The sequence below is a fragment of the Natator depressus genome, chromosome 4 (genome assembly GCF_965152275.1).
Source record: "Natator depressus isolate rNatDep1 chromosome 4, rNatDep2.hap1, whole genome shotgun sequence".
NCBI lineage: Eukaryota > Metazoa > Chordata > Testudines > Cheloniidae > Natator > Natator depressus.
The window spans coordinates 127,969,109-127,989,455 of record NC_134237.1 but is presented as its reverse complement, the minus strand read 5'-3'; the positions used below and the strand labels follow the sequence as shown (position 1 = coordinate 127,989,455).

General features: G+C 44.0%; 1 protein-coding gene across 1 annotated transcript in view; it reads left to right on the top strand.

Annotated features, from left to right (window-relative positions):
- The window catches only part of EIF2AK3 (eukaryotic translation initiation factor 2 alpha kinase 3), a 72,597-nt gene that overhangs the window by 7,441 nt on the left and 44,809 nt on the right, over positions 1-20,347 (top strand). Inside the window, exon 2 of the mRNA XM_074951897.1 lies at positions 5,998-6,127. The gene's annotated coding sequence lies outside the window, so the exon portion shown is untranslated. The remainder of the gene's footprint in view (positions 1-5,997; positions 6,128-20,347) is intronic.

Below are 20,347 nucleotides of genomic sequence, written 5' to 3'. Positions count from 1 at the left end.
GCCTGTGAAAATAGGTAAGCTTTTCAGCATGTCCAAAAGGTCAACAGACTTCAGCCCTCCCTTTTAGTTTAAAAAAAAAAAAAAAAGGAATTGTAGCCAAAACCCCACTTCTGATTTTAACTGTGGAACTATTTCATGTGGATACACCCTCTCCATCTGGCAGGTCCCAGTCCATTTAGGCTTATATTCTAGAAACCAACAGCCCGCCCACTGCTATCATGTGCTGTCAGTTAGATACACCACTTAACAAGCAGGCAGGCTGCCTTCTTCTCCCTTAGCTTTAGGGTATGTATACACAGCAGAAGTTATGCACTGCCTTTGCTCACATTCTCAAATGAAGGCTAAAGTCAGAGGAGTTCTGTAGCGCAGAAGAGAATTGAACCAGATTTTCCCGATGTTCCAAGTTGGTGCCTTGGCCACTAGACAAGGAATTAATTCAGGAGGTCAGACTAGTTGATCAGATAGCTTGAATTTAAGCACTGGTCATAGATTCACAGATTATCAAGCAATCTTGATACCAGTGTTGTTGGGATTCAATAGCAATAAATACATCACAATGTGGACTTCAGAGAGGGCTAGTGAACAGAGTGCATACCCAGGGTCAGTGTCTAAGGCCTGGTCTACACTATGAGTTTAGGTCGAATTTAGCAGCGTTATCTTGATTTAACCCTGCACCCGTCCACATGATGAAGCCCTTTTTTTCGACTTAAAGGGCTCTTAAAATCGATTTCTTTACTCCACCCCAACGAGGGGATTAGCGCTGAAATCGGCCTTGCCGGGTCGAATTTGGGGTACTGTGGACGCAATTCAACGGTATTGGCCTCCAGGAGCTATGCCAGAGTGTTCAGTTGTGACAGCTCTGGACAGTGCTCTCAACTCAGATGCACTGGGTAGGTATACAGGAAAAGGCCCGCAAACTTTTGAATCTCATTTCCTGTTTGGCCAGCGTGGCGATCTCACCTGCACAGGTCACCATGCAGAGCTCATCATCACAGGAGACCATGCAGTCCCAGAATCGTCGAAGAGCTCCAGCATGGACCGAACGGGAGGTACGGGATATGATCGCTGTATGGGGAGATGAATTTGTGCTGGTAGAACTCCATTCAAAAAGACAAAATGCCAAAATATTTGAAAAAATTCTCCAGTGGCATGAAGGACAGAGTCTATAACAGGGACCTGCAGCAGTGCCACGTGAAAATTAAGGAGCTCAGGCAAGCCTACCAAAAAAACAGAGGCAAACGGCCGCTCTGGTTCAGAGCCCCAGACATGCCGCTTCTATAATGAGCAGCATGCCATTCTAGGGGGTGCAGCCACCACGACCCCAACCCTGTGTTTTGACTCCATCCAAGGAGTGGGAGGCAACATGGAAGCGGGTTTTGGGGGCGAGGAAGATGATGAGGAGTTTGTAGATAACTCACAGCAAGGAATCGGAGAAACCGGTTTCCCCAACAGCCAGGATCTGTTTATCACCCTGGACCTGGACCCAGTACCCCCTGAACCCACCCAAGGCGGGCTCCCGAACCCTGAAGGCGGAGAAGGGACCTCTGGTGAGTGTACCTTTGTAAATATTATACATGGTTTAAAAGCAAGCGTGTTTAATTATTTAATTTGCCCTGGCATACGCGGCCAGTACAGCTACTGGAAAAGTCTGTTAACGTTTCTGGGGATGGAGCGGAAATCCTCCAGGGACATCTCCATAAAGCTCTCCTGGATGTACTCCCAAAGCCTTTGCAAAAGGTTTCTGGGGAGGGCAGCCTTATTCCGTCCTCCAAGGTAGGACATTTTACCACGCCAGCCCAGTAGCACGTAGTCGGAAATCATTGCAGAACAAAGCATTGCAGCGTATGGTCCCGGTGTTTGCTGGCATTCAAACAAAATCCGTTCTTTATCTCTCTGTGTTACCCTCAGGAGAGTGATATCATTTATGGTCACCTGGTTGAAATAGGGTGGTTTTAGTAAGTGGACATTCAGAAGTGCCCATTCCTGCTGGGCTGTTTGCCTGTGGCTGAACAGAAATCTTCCCCGCTGTTAGCCATGCGGTTGGGGGAGGGGGTGAAGCCATCATCCCAGAGAATTGCATGTGTGTGTGGCGAGGGTTGGGTTTCTGCTGCACATGAACCTGGAAACCGCAGCCCCTCCTTTTAAATTGCCAACCTATTTTTAATGGCCAACCCAGTGGCTACTTAGTATGGGAAATAAGGGTGCTGCTGTTTGAAACCATTCCCACGTGGTTATGAAGGTTAAAGAAGCCAAAAGACTGTGTTTACCATGGCTGCCTGCAAGCCAAATTCTGCTGCCCGGCCCTGTGTGAGTGATCTCTCACACCAAACCGGCATACCCTCAAGAGGCAAAATGCAACCTTGTAATGAAAGCACATGTGCTATGTGATAACAGCAAGGTTTACTGTGAAAGAGTGTACCCATTGTTCTGTAAAATGTCTTTTTAACTACCACTGTCCCTTTTTTTCCCCTCCACCAGCTGCATATGTTTCTCCTTCCCAGAGGCTAGCGAAGATTAGAAGGCAAAAAAAACGCACTTGTGATGAAATGTCCTCTGACCTCACGCTGTCCTCCCACACTGACAGAGCACAGCAAAATACGTGGTGGCAGACAATCTCAGAGTGCAGGAAAACACAATATGACTGCAAGGAAAGGTGATGGGCTGAAGATGGTAGGTGGCGTCAGCTTGCTGAAAGAAGGCAGGAGTCAATGCTTCAGGCTGCTGGAGGATCAAACTCATATGCTCCAGTGTATGATTGAGCTGCAGGAAAGGCAGCAGGAGCACAGACTGCCACTATAGCCCCTGTGTAACCAACCGCCCTCCTCCCCAGGTTCCATAGCCTCCTCACCCAGACGCCCAAGAATGCGGTGGCGGGGGGGGGGCCCCTCTGGCCACGCAGCCACTCCACCCCAGAGGATTGCCCAAGCAACAGAACGCTGGCATTCAATAAGTTTTAAAGTTTTAAACTTTTAAAGTGCTATGTGGCCTTGTCCTTCCCTTCTCCAGCACCCCACCCAGTGCTTCCCTCCTCCACCACCCCTCCCGGGCTACCTTGGTAGTTATCCCCCTATTTGTGTGATGAATAAATAAAGAATGCATGAATGTGAAGCAACAATGACTTTATTGCCTCTGCAAGCGGTGATTGAAGGGGGGAGGGGAGGGTGCTTAGCTTACAGGAAAGTAGAGTGAAACTGGGAGGGTTCCATCAAGGAGAAACAAACAGAAGTGTCACACAGTACCCTGGTCAGTCATGAAACTGGTTTTCAAAGCTTCTCTGATGCGCGCCGCGCAATCCTGTATTCTTCTAACCGCCCTGGTGTCTGGCTGCGCATAATCAGCCGCCAGGCAATTTGCCTCAACCTCCCACCCTGCCATAAACGTCTCCCCCTTACTCTCACAGATATTGTGGAACACACAGCAAGCAGCAATAGCAACGGGAATATTGGTTTCGCTGAGGTCTAACCTAGTCAGTAAACTGCACCAGCGCACTTTTAAATGCTCAAATGCACATTCTACCACCATTCTGTACTTGCTCAGCCGATAGTTGAACAGCTTCTGACTACTGTCCAGAGTGCCTGTGTATGGCTTCATGAGCCATGGCATTAAGGGGTTGGCTGGGTCCCCAAGGATAACTGTAGGCATTTCAACATCCCCAATGGTTATTTTCTGGTCTGGGAATAAAGTCCCTTGCTGCAGCTTTTGAAACAGACCAGAGTTCCTGAAGATACGAGCATCATGTACCTTTCCCGGCCATCCCACGTTGATGTTGGCGAAATGTCCCTTGTGATCCACCAGTGCGTGCAGCATCACTGAAAAGTACCCCTTGCGGTTTATGTACTTGCTGCCTTGGTGCTCCAGTGCCAGGATAGGGATATGGGTTCTGTCTATGGCCCCACCACAGTTAGGGAATCCTGTTGCAGCAAAGCCATCCACTATGACCTGCCCATTTCCCTGGGTCGCTACCCTTGATATCAGCAGATATTTGATTGCGTTGGCTACTTGCATCACAGCAGCCCCCACAGTAGATTTGCCCACTCCAAATTGATTCCCAGCTGACCGGTAGCTGTCTGGCGTTGCAAGCTTCCACAGGGCTATTGTCACTCGCTTGTGAACTGTGAGGGCTGCTCTCATCTTGGTATTCTTGCGCCTCAGGGCAGGGGAAAGCAAGTCACAAAGTTCCATGAAAGTTCCCTTAGGCATGTGAAAGTATCACAGCCACTGGGAATCATTCCAGACCCGCCACACTATGTGGTCCCACCACTCTGTGCTTGTTTCCCGGGGCCCAGAATTGGCGTTCCATGCCATGAACGGTGCGGTATGACTGCTGGCCGTTGTCTCCTGGGTGCTCATTAGAAGACGGTGCAGTAGGACTGCCGGCAGGACTGAATCGCCATGAGACTAAACTTAAAAGGGAAATGACCTGGCTGAGTCACTCCCGTGTTTGCCCAGGCACCCCTGACCGACCTCACTGAGGTTGGCTAAAAGAGCACCCTGGAGTACAGCGATGATGGCTACCAGTCATACTGCACTGTCTGCTGCCAAAAGGCAATGAGCTGCTGCTGTGTAGCAATACAGTTACCATATCTGCCAGCATGCAGGAGACATACGGTGACGCTGAGCGGGCTCCATGCTTGTCGTGGTATGGTATCTGCACGGGTAACCCAGGAAAAAAGGTGCGAAACGATTGTCTGCCGTTCCTTTCACGGAGGGAGGGAGGGAAGGGGGTGCCTGAAGATATGTACCCAGAACCACCTGCGACAATGTTTTTGCCCCATTAGGCATTGGGATTTCTACCCAGAATTCAAAAGGGCGGCAAAGACTGCGGGAACTGTGGGATAGCTACCCACAGTGCAACACTCCGGAAGTCGTCGGTTGCCTCGGTACTGTGGATGCAGTCCGCTGACTAAATGCACTTAGAGCATTTGTATGGGGACACACACAATCGACTATATAAAAACGCTTTCTACAAAACCGACTTCTATAAATTCAACCTAATTTCGTAGAGTAGATATAGCCTAAGAACGGCCATACTGGGTCAGACCAAAGGTCCATCTAGCCCAGTATCCTGTTTTCCGACAGTGGCCAATGCCAGGTGCCCCAGAGGGAATGAACAGAACAGGTAATCATCAAATGATCCATCCCCTGTTGCCCATTTCCAGCTTCTGGCAAACAGAGGCTAGGGACACCATTCCTGCTCATTCTGGCTAATAGCCATTGATGGACCTATCCTCCATGAGCTTATCTAGTTCTTTTTTGAACCCTGTTATAGTCTTGGCCTTCACACATTCTCTGGCAAAGAGTTTCACAGGCTGACTGTGCGTTGTGTGAAGAAATACTTCCTTTTGTTTGTTTTAAACCTGCTAAATTGTACTTCTTGCAAAGATACCAGTGCTGTGCCGTCTTTACAGCTATTGTTGGATTTAGGCGAGCTAGAACAGGCTAGCCCGTTTGCTGTGTAGGCATATCCTTCATTTCCAAATGAATGAATGCTTTTGCTCTGCTATGTTGTTTTTTAACAATTGCTTTCTTATGAGACATTTCCTGACATCCAAATTTGTTTCCATGCTTTGCTCAAGTTATTTGCAGATTTACTCAGTCTGTGCTGCAGTATTACTTGCATGCTGACCTAGTGGGTTATTTGTTTTTGAAAACCATATGAGGGTTGTTGGGGTCTTTTTTGGTTAGGGTATACAAATCATATGAACTTCAAATAGGAAGATTGGTGAAAACATAAATCAATCTTAACAGTGACTGTAACTTATTTTGCTTCCAAGTGACCTCTTGAAATGATTAGAAGTTGCATCATGGCATATGAAACAAGTTTCTGAGATCCAATTACAAACTTACAGCTCTTCTAGAGCTGCCCAGTTAAATGATACAATGCAAAATGTAAACACTATGATTTATTGAAGATAATGTAATCTGAAGTCAGAAAATATAGCTAGGCATATCTATAGCAGCTTTATTTCTGACTTCGAATGTTTCTGTGATTGGCAGATCCTTAGTAATTATCAGCACTTTGGATGGACGAATTGCTGCTCTTGACCCTGAGAATAGTGGCAGAAAGCAATGGGATCTGGATGTGGGATCTGGTTCTCTTGTGTCATCCAGCCTCAGTAAACCAGAGGTAAGACTTTATGTGTTACCTGATTTTTGTTTGTTTCTTAGGCTTTGTCTGCACTAAACTTTTTTTTTTCTTAAGATTGCCCACAGTTTGCTACCACAGAGGTAGCTCCACCATGGCAATAGTGGGACTTTTTAAAGGAGGGAGAAAATTAGTATAAACATAGCTCTTCCGATATATTGTATGGCATGATATCTATAGGAATTGTATGCAGTTTTCAGTTATGTATAGTTCAAAGTGGTCCATGGATCTACGTAAAAAGAAAAAGATGATAATTTTGCTCATTGTAACAAATGATGTATTCTTTTCTGTTGGGAGCAGCAGAGGAAGTCCTTTTTTCTCTAAGACACCATGTGAATTTTTGTGCACGTTACATAACACAGTCTATTCTGTCAGCAGGCTGGCCTAGCAATAAAGTGGAGCATTAAAGGTGACCTGCAGATGGAGGGAAGGTCTTTTACCCTCTCTTGCCGATTAATTTTAATACTGATTAATTGGAAAAAAAAACAATAGTAACACACAGTTAAGATTTCTTGGTGCTATGTTATCCCCTTGTAGACAACATCTAATACCAACACGGCCAGTATGAGTTTGTGCTGTATGCGTATTGAGGCTTTGCTTGTAGAGGGGAGAGGGAAGGTGATGTGGGCAACCTTCTGTTTTCATTTTGTTCTTTAATAGTGTTAAATGGAACCTGGTGGGTGAGAGAGAGTGGGCTGTAGAAGGAGGTGAAGAACTTGTACGTTTCAGGAACTGTGGTGTTGGCAGAGTAAAAGTATGTTGTTGGGGTGTATTGGGATATTGCTGAAAGAAGGCAGAGTTAATGGTGCACAGGCAGCTTGAATTGTGCATTTCTTGGTTTTCAGAAGTTTGAGTTTGGCTCAACTCAGTGTTCTGCAAGAGGACAACATACCACCAACCAATCTTAACTCTACATTAATGGAATTTCTTGCCGTGGAATTTCCTTTTAGAACAGGAAAAGATGTGGTGTTGGTACGTTAGTAGTCCTTTAGGCAGTTGTACTTTTCATGTTCTGCAATTTGCATACTGAGCCAAATCAGTCCATAGCCAGCATTTCCTATGTCATAGTGTATTCCTTGCTCTCCCACAAACTTCTGTAACCTTGTGATCCAGGATTTGCCCAGAATCCACACCCTGGCAACCCTGGCAAGTGCACGTCTTTTCCCTCAGTGGTCAAGGTACCTGTGCTGTCAGTTCCAAACCTCTGTGGCATGTCTCTTTGTAAATACCACATTAATCTGCCATGAGATCAAGAAGTAGACACTTGCCCCCCACAAGCCTCCACCCACTATTCTCCCAGGAGCTAGTAAAATACAGATTTTCTCAAACAACCTACCACCCACCTTCATTTTCCCAACCCCTCACTCCTTCCCACCCTCCACAAAATTCCTCTGTCTCCGGCTCCTCCCTATCTGGTATAACAAATTTTTTTTGTCAGACTGGCTGCTGACTATTCTGCTATGCTTACAGAAGTCTCTCCATAAAATAAAAACATGTTGTAACAGAGACAAGTTGTAACAGAGACAACTTGTAGCAAGCAACAGGAGTTATTAAATTTTTATTGCATAGGTGTACAAAGGTTCAGCCTAGAAATGACCGTGGCAGAGTATTCGCCAGGGCAATGGCGTTGACACATTCCCTTAAATTGCCCAGGCAAGGATAAAATGGGGCTTTTCTGTTTTGGTGCATGTGCACTGTAATCCTTCCAGACTGCGCATCTGCACAATGTGAATATGTTCTTAAACGCTATTCACAGTTTGGATCCCCCAAAGACTAAGTAGGTGCCCTGCGCTACCTTGGGTGAACATTGACTAATTAGGATCATTTTGACCCACAGCAAGAATTTCATCTCTAACTCTGCAAGGGGAAAAAAACAAATGCCACCACACTTAAAAGCCTTTTGCTAAAAGGCTGTTTTTTTTTCAGGGCTTGTATCTCCAGAACCCTGACTCAGTGACCCAAATTTGGGTTATTAACCCTACTCTGCACTCCCATGAGGTATTGCCAATTTCAAGAAAATCTATGCAAGCATGCAGATTTTAGAACACTTAGAAGCACCGTCCTTTTAAAGAGGAAGGATAGAGATATGATGGAGGGAAAAGGGCTCCTCTCAACTGAGGCCTTGGTCTACGCTAACAAATTATTGACAAATCCTCATTTCTGAACAACGCAGTTAAGCCAACCTAACCCTTGGTGTAGACAGCATTCGGGAGAATTCTCCTGTCGACCTAGCTACCGCCTCTTGGGGAGTTGGATTACCTACGACGACAGGAGAAGACCTCCTGTTGGCATAGGTAGTGTCTTCACTGAAGCATCACAGCATTGTAAATGTAGACAAGCCCTTAATAAGACCACCCCAAGGAGAAATACAACTGGAAATAATAGCCCTGAGACATGTGAACTGCTCCATTCATCTCAGGGGGTGTTCTCATCCCCCTCAGAGTGCTTTGGAGACTGTAGTATACATGAAGTATACCCATTCTTAACTAGTCACCCAGAGAGGCAGGACTTGCCCAGATTCTGCCTCACATGGAAGGCAGGGACGAGGATGTCAGACTGTCCCAAAAGGGCAAGCTGTCCCCGAACCTGGTTCTCATGGGGGGGATAGGTGGGGGATCCAACCCCTGTAGATGGGGGCAGCGAGAGTGGCTCAGACATCACCCAGAAGGGCAAGGCCCCCCATATCCTAGATCATGAGAGAGCAGTAAGGGGGGCTTAGACCCACCTAGAGGGGCAAGAGTCCTCCCAGATCTGTGCATATACCCAGGAAGGGAGAATGTGGGGCTGAAAGATGTCCCTGCCCCTCTATTCTCCCCAGTTCCCCCTGCAACTCACCCCCACGTCCCCCTTCCCCTTCCTACTGTCCCACCCCTCCACTCCCCCAAGCCTCCCTCACCTGAGCCCCCAACCCCTTGCTCCTCCCCAACCTCCATCCCCATTTATTCCCCTCTCTGCGGCCCCAAACCCCTTCCAGGAAGCATTCACATGTCTATTTTTTTTCCCCAAAGAGTTTGATTACATCTCCTCCTTCCCCCAAATAAATTACCACCCATGACTCTCAAATTGTTGCAACCTCAGGCCACACAGTCAAAACTCTTTTTAACTTAGGTGGACTTGTGATTAACTTTACCATGGGGTAGGTCAACTGAAGGGTGAGTCCACAGCCATCAGTCTCAACAAGGTATGTGAGTCATCCAGTCATTAGTATCTCTCATTATAGCAGTACAAGGCAGCAGGAGGAAACTGATTTTATCGGGGGTTCTGTAACTCGGGATTCCCTTGGTCAAATGACCCCAAATCTGGATCACCCGTGATGCACATCAAATTCCAAAGCAATAGGAGTAATCGTTTGGATTTTAGAACACGTGCAAGAATTGCGCTTTAAAGCATATAAAATGGTGGGAATGGAAACCCTCTAGCTGTTTTTCTGTATTGGCCATGCACACTGTAAAAAAATGTACGTTTTCTTTACCATTATCAGTTTGGGTCCCCCAAAGATTTAGTGGGTGCCATACGCTACCTTGAGACCATTTTGACTTGCATTACATCAGTAGACTTACCTCTAGCTCTGTGCAATGCTCCCAGGAACCTTTTAAGGAATGGCTGTTTTTCAGGACTTGTATCTCCATGTTCCCTAGCTCAGCTGACTTCAGATTTGAGTCGCTAACCCTATACTGCACTATCCGAGGCACACCAAATTTCATATGAATCCAACTAAGCAGAGGTTTAAGTAGAAGCTGTGATGTAATCTGAACTGTAATAGTGCTGTCATACCACTATAATAAAACAGGCTTAAAGGGTTTAGGGGGGAAAAATTCTCCTTGTTTTTACGCAAGGAGTTCAGGGCTTCGCCAGCTATCATACTCTTGGAAACTAGATGATTAATGCAATTTTGATATCGCAAGAGTCAAGGAATGAAAGTTAAGCAGCTAAGGCTATGTCTACATTATAAATCACTTCAGTATGACTTGCGTCGCTCGGGGTGAACAATCCATGCCTCTGAGCGACATAAGTTATACCGACCTCAGCACCAGTTGTAGATGGTGCTGTGTTGGTGGGAGAGCTTCTCCGACTGACATAACTTCTCTTACTCTGCAAGAGGCAGTAGCTAAGTTGACGGGAGAGCTCTCTCCCATTAGCTTAGAGCAGGGGTGGGCAAACTTTTTGGCCCGAGGGCCACATCGGGGTGCGAAACTATATGGAGGGCCAGGTGGGGAAGGCTGTGCACATGTCCCCAAACAGCCTGGCCCCCGCCCCCTATTCTCCCCCTCCCACTTGCAACCCCCTCCCCCCCCCCCGGGCTTCTTGTCCCCTGACGGCCCCCTCCCGGGACCCCTGCCCCAACTGTCCCCTGGGACCCAACGCCCATCTAATCCCCTCCCCGTCCCCTGCCCCCCACCCCGAACCTCTGCCCTATCCAATTGTCCTCTGTTCCCTGTCCCCTGACCGCCCCCCAGGACCCCCTGCCCCTTATCCAACCCCCCAGCCCCTTTACCATGCTGCTCAGAGCGGCATGTCTGGCAGCCGCCCCGCCCAGAGCACTGCCTGCGTGGTGGCATGACTGCGGGGGAGGGGGGACAGCAGGGGAGGGACCAGGGGCTAGCCTCCCTGGCCAGGAGCTCAGGGGCCGGGCAGGACGGTACCGCGGGTAGTTTGCCCACCTCTGGCTTAGGGCAGCTTCACCAGAAGTGCTACAGCGGTGTGGCTGCATCAGGGCAGCTGCACTGGTGTAAGTGATGTAGGGTAGAGATAGCCTAAGAGGGCAAATCATTGTTATTCAGACTGTTTGAACTTGAGTTTGTGTTTTTGCTGTTTGATTTAAATGGTGAACACTTTGGAGCAAGATAGTCTTTGTTAAAGACTCAGCTCTGCCTCTCGAGTTAAGCTGTGAAAGCTAGCAATATGCATCCTTTGAGATATACCTCAAGTCTCCCAGCAAAATAAAGGAACACAAGCGTTGATATTCTTGGTATTTCTACGATAAAAAAACAGAACCAAACCATTTATTTTTAAAGAGAAACCGTTTTCTTTAGGTCTCTCTACATCTTAAAGAAGTTCTCAAAAAAAAAAAAAGGCATAAGTGGGATTCTTATTGTAAATCGTTTCAGATGAGAGTGGAAGGAGCAGCAAGATTTCAGAGAGCACTAAACATCCATTCTACTTATGAGTAAGACAGGTTCTTACTCATTTTTTACTGCTATCCAGTAAAATGTTTTGTTTCTAGGTGGTCCTTTGAAGAAGTGATGTACTAATATTCGTTCTTTAGCCTGTTTTGCTGGTAAATCCAGATGTTTCATAGATTCATAGATATTAAGGTCAGAAGGGACCATTATAATCATCTAGTCTGACATCCTGCACAACGCAGGCCACAGAATCTCACCCACCCACTCCTATGAAAAACCTCTCACCTATGTTTTTGTGTTTTGTTCAATATCTTCATAAATGATCTGGAGGATGGTGTGGATTGCACTCTCAGCAAATTTGCGGATGATACTAAACTGGGAGGAGTGGTAGATACGCTGGAGGGGAGGGATAGGATACAGAAGGACCTAGACAAATTGGAGGATTGGGCCAAAAGAAATCTGATGAGGTTCAATAAGGATAAGTGCAGGGTCCTGCACTTAGGATGGAAGAATCCAATGCACCGCTACAGACTAGGGACCGAATGGCTAGGCAGCAGTTCTGCGGAAAAGGACCTAGGGGTGACAGTGGACGAGAAGCTGGATATGAGTCAGCAGTGTGCCCTTGTTGCCAAGAAGGCCAATGGCATTTTGGGATGTATAAGTAGGGGCATAGCGAGCAGATCGAGGGACGTGATCGTTCCCCTCTATTCGACACTGGTGAGGCCTCATCTGGAGTACTGTGTCCAGTTTTGGGCCCCACACTACAAGAAGGATGTGGATAAATTGGAGAGAGTCCAGCGAAGGGCAACAAAAATGATAGGGGTCTAGAGCACATGACTTATGAGGAGAGGCTGAGGGAGCTGGGATTGTTTAGTCTGCAGAAGAGAAGAATGAGGGGGGATTTGATAGCTGCTTTCAACTACCTGAAAGGGGGTTCCAAAGAGGATGGCTCTAGACTGTTCTCAATGGTAGCAGATGACAGAACGAGGAGTAATGGTCTCAAGTTGCAATGGGGGAGGTTTAGATTGGATATTAGGAAAAACTTTTTCACTAAGAGGGTGGTGAAACACTGGAATGCGTTACCTAGGGAGGTGGTAGAATCTCCTTCCTTAGAGGTTTTTAAGGTCAGGCTTGACAAAGCCCTGGCTGGGATGATTTAACTGGGAATTGGTCCTGCTTCGAGCAGGGGGTTGGACTAGATGACCTTCTGGGGTCCCTTCCAACCCTGATATTCTATGATTCTATGTCTGAGCTATTGAAGTCCTCAAATTGTGATTTAAAGACTTCAAGGAGCAGAGACTCCTCCAGCAAGTGACCCATGCTACAGAGGAAGGCGAAAAACCTCCAGGACCTCTTCCAATCTGCCCTGGAGGAAAATTCCTTCCTGACCCCAGATATGGCGATCAGCTAAATCCTGAGCATATGGGCAAGATTCACCAGCCAGATACCCAGGAAAGAATTTTCTGTAGTAACTCAGATAATTCTTTCCTGGTTATCTGGCTGGTGAATCTTGCAGGTTGATTGCATGACAGATATTTCTGTCATGTGCAATATCTTTGGGAACCATATTGTATTAAATTTATGAAAGGTGATCTATCACTGTGTGCCAGGGATTGTAAGCAGCTCCTGGTGGGAAGGTCACCACAGCTTCTCCAGGAATTAAAAACAGTGGAGAGTGTTTAAGGAGAATCACTCAGGTTGTTAACGCCTCCAGAGAGGTATCACTCCCAGGGAGGTTTGCATATACTGGTTCAACTGGGTTTTCCAGAGACCAGCAGACAAATTGAGGACTTCTGGCATAAAGAGGCTAGGTTTGAGTTGACGCGGGGCCTTCTTTCTGATCCATCAAATGTACAGTACCTTCTGTCCAAAGAGCCACCCAACTCTCATGGAAGTGTTGCAAAGACTTTTCGCCTACTAGGGCCTCATAAGACTGATGCATGACTCCTGGTATGGTTAGTGTTTAAATTTTGTTTTGTATTGTTTTCTCTGTAATGTTTTTACCTTAAGAATAAATGTATTTTGCTATGTGAAGGCTGGCTGGTAACTGGTATATGCTGTTGTAGCGCCTGGAGACAGGTTAATCGCAGGTGCTAGACCCCCGCTGGGGAAATCACTGTGAGATGCAGAGGGTCTGGAAGCCTAAACCCCCAATCTGGAGGTAGAGAGATATGGGTACCCTTAAGGAAGACCAAGTGGTAGGAGGTTGGGGGCAGGGGGTCAAAGGTGCAGTTAACCTTGAAACTGTGACGGGTTCTTATTGACTTCAAATGCCAGATACCTAAAGTATTAATTGTCTATCTGAATTTTATTGCACCAGATGAGCTGTATGTGCTGACTACTGTCAACAGGGCTGCTGCACTTTAATTGCATCTGTGGAACTTCTGAATTTTTATGAAGTCAGTATTCCACAACAAAACAACTAATAAGTTAAGATGCCCAGGCATTAAAAATTGGCTTAATTACCATCTTGTATCTTGTCCCCTTTCCAATGCTGATATGATTTTTGGCAGCTAAAATAGCACAAAGTTTGTGCTTGAAAGACATGATGATAGGTGTCATGATTTTTAAGGTCCAACATTTAATTCCCTTCCAGAACTAGAAATTAATTCAGTATACCGTGGAGTACTTCAAAATATCCTACTTGAAAATGATTTAATTCTCTTGCTTATCTGCCAAGATAGATTATCAAACTTTTATATTTCTTTTGCTGAATTAAGGACATTTACTGACCGGTACAATACAGAGGGGATCATAAATCTCTCCCCAAAATATCAGTAATGTCAACAAATGCTGAAGAAATAGAAAATCCTAAATGGGGTCTTGGTAGGTAAAACTCTTCATCTTACTTTTTAGAGACCTTTAAGGTTGTGACATATACCTTGCAAATATAGGACTTTCAGAGTTTAAAGGTGGTACATAACATTTATTTTTTTTAAAACCAAAACTTTAATTTCTAGTTTCAGAGAATGGCAGTTAGTGCTAAATGCCCCAAATAAGTAGCACAGCGAGATATTTAAGGACACCAGTGACTTAAAGACTGGTCTGGTTCCCACTGAAATTAATATAAGCCTCTCCTTTTCAGTCAATTACTTTGGATTCTAAAAATTCCTTGGGTAAAATCCTGGCCCCAATGAAGATGTTGTTCAAACTTCCATTGACTTCAGTGGGACTGAGATTTCACTCTGGAAGTTTTTTCTATCTCTGTGTCCCCAGAGAAGGTAATCTCCTAATAAACTGTTACTTTTAAATAAACACTTTCTGATCATCTTTTCACGGTTAGTTCTTGGTTTTTTCATTGTTTCTCTTTTGAGACTCCTTTGATAGAAGATGACTAGAGTAGCTTAATCTAGAAGGTAATACTGTATGTGTATTACACTTTGCAATAGTATGAGTGCCAACAGCAAGGCAAGCTATATACTATATTAACCTAAAACTTCTTGCATGAAATGTCAGGGGTGAAACTGCCCTTGAAAGGATTATATGAATCTTATAAAACTGTTGTGTATTAAAAATAAGGAACTGCTCTCTGTGCTTATTTGATAGATCACTTTCAAATGTGACTTTTGCCTGGTTGATTCTCATGTTTACTATGTCAGGTTAGAGTATGGAGAGGAGCAGTTATTAACCCTAGTACCTGGTGCAAAAGTCTGGAACTAATAGATTGTTCTGCCGCCCCCTGAGTGAGGAAGTTTGGGTTTTTTAAAGCATTCTGGACAAAGGAAAACTGAATTGCCTTAATAAATTGTTTAACTTCGTCCCAGTGTAGATCCTTAAACTTAAAACATCAACTTTAATACCTGAAAAGATACTGCAACAAATTATTAAACAGTGTGTAAGCACCTAGAACAGTGGTTTTCAAACTTTCTGGGCTGTGTACCCCTTTCCAAATGTAGTCTACTGCATACCCCCATCTGAGATAGGGTCATAATAGACCTATGATTGCCAAGTCTTACTAAACAAAATGCATTGTCCACCATTAAAGATTTTTCTCAAGTACCCCAGTCTGAAAACCACTGATCTAGAGGATAATAGGGTAATAAGGAATAGTCAACATAGATATATCAAGATTAAATAATGTAAACCAACCTAATTTCCCTGTTTGACATGGTTACTAGTCTAGTAGATAGGGGGAAAGCAGTAGACATGATGTATTGATTTTAGTAAGCCCTTTGACACAGTCCCATGTGACATTCTCATAAGCAAACTAGGGAAATCATGTCTAGATGAACTTACTATAAGACGGTAACTGGTTGAAAGACCATACTTGAAGAGGTTCCTGCATGGGTCAGGTCTTGATCCGATACCATTCAATATTTTCATTAACAACTTGGATAATGGAGTGGAGACTGTGCTTATAAAATTTGCTGATGAAACCAAGCTGGGAGAGGTTGCAAGCACTTTGGAGGACAGGATTATAATTCAAAATGACCTTGACAAATTGGAGAATTGATCTGAAATCAACAGATGAAATTCAGTAAAGATAAGTGCAAAGTACTACATTTTGGGGAAGGAAAAATCAAAAGCACAGCTACAAAATGGGGAATAACTGATGGATTAAGCAGTAGTTCTGCGGAAACGGACCTGGTAGAGTGTATAACGATTGACAAATTGAATATGACCCAGCGAGGTGATGCACTTGTAAAAAAGGTTATCATTCTGAGGTGTATTATCAGGAGTGTTGTATGTAAGACATAGGATGTAATTATTCCACTCTGCTTGGTACTGGCAGGGCCCTGTCTGGAATATAGTGTCCAATTCTGGGTGCCACACCTTAGGAAAGATGTGGACAAATTGGATAGAGTCCGGAGGAGAGCTACAAGAATGATGAAAAGTTTTAAAGCCCTGACCTTTGAGTTAAGGTTAAAAAAAACCCTGGGTCTTGGAAAGACTGAGGAGGGATCTGATAAGTCTTCAAATAAGTTAAGGACTTTATAAAGAGAATGGTGATCAATTGTTCTTCATGTCCACTGAAGGTAGGACCAGGAGTAATGGACTTAATCTGCAGCAAGGGAGATATTATTAAAAAAAAAAATGTTACTCTAAGGGAGGTTGTGGAATTCCCTTTATTGGAGGTTTTTAAGAACAGGTCAGACAAACACCTGTCAGGGATTGTCTAGGTTTACTCGGACCTGCGTCAGCACAGAGGGCTGTTCCTTTCAGCCCTACATTTCTATGATTTCATGAATGTACAGAATTATTGAAGTTAAACTCAAAATGTACACTGGCAAAACTAGCCGACACATCTTCAAACATTTAGTTGTTGAATTGTTCAAATATTTCAGATGCTGTTCTCCATAAAAGTCAGTGTCGTGTTAAAAATATTCCTTGCTTGTGATGTAAATGGCTCAGATTATTAAAACTGAAAGGATGTTAAACTACTTACATTATGCTCCGTGTGGATAATTAAAATGAGTGAATTTCACTTTCTTAACTCACGTGTTCTAGCATGTTTCAGTTGCAAACGCTTCATGAGAATGGTTTTACATTCAACTTTTTTTAATTAGAATTTTTAAAAGTTTGACCTGTTTCTCTGTCACGTTTTGTAAAACCTACTTTTCATATACTTAAATGTTGAGTCTCTGCAGATTTGACAGTATCACTTCTAGATATTTCTAGCCTAAAGCTCCTCACTGAAATTCTGGGTAAAGTTAGTTTTTTTCAGCTATTCAGACTCATGTCACTGTTTGCAAACAGCCTTCAACAAAGGACTATGAGATACATTTGTTTTCAAAAACAGAGCACTTCAGGCTGTCAGTCATGTTGATTGTGAGCATCAGCACTTTACTGTGGTACCTGCTGAATACTAATGCAACCATCAACCTGCATGATTTAGTTTTAGACTGATTTTTCTTGTTTTAAAATTCATTGAAGAGAACCTAGAAATGGATTTATTTCAACCAAGCACACAGGCATATCATGCAATAAACTTATTGTACTGTACAGCCATATAAAGCATGGACTTCCATTCTCTTATCTCGGTTTTTAGCAAAAAGGGAAGAAATAGGGCAAAATAATACAGGTGACTAATTGTCATTAGTGTTGCACTAATTTGTTTTTTATGCATATGTGCATCTTAAAGCCTCTGTGAAGGGATAGAATACATCTACTACACAAGCAGCTCCTACTTGACACTGTGGAATCTGCTTACACTTTGGAGGCCTTGTTGCAGAAGAGCCTGCTGTGATCTTGGTTCTGATTTTGCCAGATAGAATGGCAAGGGTTGCTTCCTCTGGTCTCAGGTATGTGTTGTCCAACGGCATATAGAGACCGTATACCCCAACAAATGAAGAATAACCCTGAAAAAATTATATTGTAAACAGATGTCCTGGAATTTTGTGACATAATATTATTACAACCATAAATCCTGTTTTTGCATTCAGGTCTTAGGAAGGGGAGATCGGTTGCTCTAAAATATAGGTGGATTAAGAACTTTCTGGGTAATCATATTTGTGCATATCTAATTTGGTGAATTGGTTTTACACCCCAAGTGGCAGTTATTAACAATTGATGCATGAGGTGGTGGTGGAAAGAAACAATGACCTCCTCCTAAAGTTTGTACACAAGAACTTGTGTTTCCAATTAGGGGGAGGGGGGAAGCATGAAAGCTAATGGAGAGATCATATTGTTGTAGAGGTGATAACATTGCCATACGCAGCCTGCAGAGCTTAATGTGACGTCCCTGACAACTTGAACTCGTGCCTTGTTCTGACTTCTTCTGTTTACACGCTATGATTAGAGATCGTGCCTAAGACTGCTGAAACTGAGAAGTTGGAGTTGGAGGAGGAAGAAAGCCATTGGGTTTGCCCAGGTGTCACTGAGAGAGTAATCTGAAGAAAGTTGGATTCCATGGGTATAATGTAGAGAGTAGTTTGGACTGTGGAACCTCTTACTGGTGATGCATGAGAAGAATGAAGCAAGATGGTTAAAAAGCCTGGAGTCCATTTTTGGGGTTAACAGTTGTGTAGGGACCCTCTCTTCTTCCAAACTAGTTATTGAAACCAATGGATCTTGAAGAATATGGAAACCCATAATGTTGTTTTTTTATAAACCTTTTTTAGGGGGTAGAACTATTGTTTAAGCTCTCTACGAGTGAGCATTTAAGGAGTTGTCTTAAATTGGTCCTTGTCCATATTATCTGACCTCTGTCCAATTAAAAGTTTCATTTTGGATAATCAAGGTTCCATTTTGTTTCATATGTTGGGCAAAGGTTAGCTCTTAGTGTACCTTCACTGTAGGTAGTAGAATAATTGGTGATACAACCTTGGAGAATTAGAAGATAGGTTACTATGCTTCAGAATCAGTCATTTTTTGTCACTAAGCCCAAGGCAGAAGTGTATTTTATTCCTACATCAAAATACATAACTTAAGAGAAGTGGAGTCAGCTAGTTTTTCCAGTTTAATGATTAGAGTCATAGAGTTGAAGGCCAGATCATCCAGTCTTACTTCCTGTATGTCACGGGCCACTAAGACCATGCAGCACCTGTACCCTAAACCCAACAATCAAAATTATTACAGTCCCCAGGAATCTGTACTACTATGTCCCACAGGCAGAGAATAGGAGAGACCAATTTGCACCAGTGCTCGAGGCCCCGGCAATGGCAGGGAAAAGATCAAGTGATATATATATATTTATATTTACATATATCTCCCGCTAATCCTGGTAGGTGGCCTGCACCCTATGCTGCAGAGGAAGTTGAAACCTGCTCCCAGTCATTGCTAATCTGATCTGGGGGAAAATTCCTTCCTGACCCTGCATATCGTGATCAGGTAGATCCTGCACATGTGAGCAAGATCCAGCCAGCCAACCACCTGAGAGAGAATGCTCAGTGCCACCACAGAACACTGGCCCACCCCGTTCACTGTCCCATCTCCAGCCATGGCCATCTCTGCAGCATCAGAGAGAGGAAACCAAACTCTCCCCCCCCACACACACACACACACCAAAGAATACATTGGAAAGGGTGAGACAGACCCTGAAATATGAGTTTTAAAAACATAAGACATAAACTGGAGGTGAGCCCCAAGGCTGCCAAACCCTTCCCCTACCATCACAAGCAACCCTGTCATACAACTGCACTCAAATTTGTCGAGCTCTCTTAAAATTGTTTGCCCCCCACAACTCCTATTGGGAGGCTGAATCCAATAAACTCTGTATAGGAATGTTTCAAAAATTCTTTTTTTCTGGAGAAGGATGTTTGTCCTCTATTTACAGACTTCTAGCCTTAGTTGGTATATAATGTCTCATAATTTGTGTATGACAGAACCTGTGCTTCACCTTGTATGTGAAGAGATATTGTCAGGTTTTACAGATACTAAATTTGACCAACTCTCACCATTCCACACAGAAAGATCCCTTCATGTTTGTTGTTAAATATCCTTTATTAGCATTATGAGAGCTCTGAAATTAGAACAGTAGTCTCTGTCATAGTTGTTGGAGCTCAGACATTCAAAACACAACAAATCAGCTTGGTTTTTGCACACTTATCATTTATTTTGCTTTCAGCCCATAAGCAAAGAATGCCTGTGTTAGGTTCTAAGCATTATTGACAGATAATTAAAAATACAATCTGGCTAAGAGGAAAAACAAAAGCAGCCAATCAACCACCTCTCTTTGGCACAAAAGAAGCTAGTCTATAAAACCAAAATATCACTACCTCGGTGTTTTGTTCTACTGATGTCACATGCAGATCTGTATTTGGGAGCTCAGAAATGTTGAGTTCTTGTTATATTGTTGCTTGATTTGATTATTATTATTATTATTTTGCAGAGCTGTTTGCAAAGTAAAGATCTGGGTCGTCAGAACTGGGTCCTATATCTTATTTTTCTTTCTAAAACATACATCACCCAAGGACACTGTACATAAAATAGCAGTTTAAAATAAAAAAAATATCTGGGGCACTGCTCCCTCCGATACTAGAGGGAGGGTGCATGGAAATAGACATTAAGGGCTCCAAACAGAGAGGAAATAAACATTTTTGAAAATAACTACAGGGTGTTTTGACAGTTGGGGAAGGAAAACTACACGTTTAGGTACTACAACTTAAGTCCCTGCACCTGCCCTGAACCAACTTGAAAT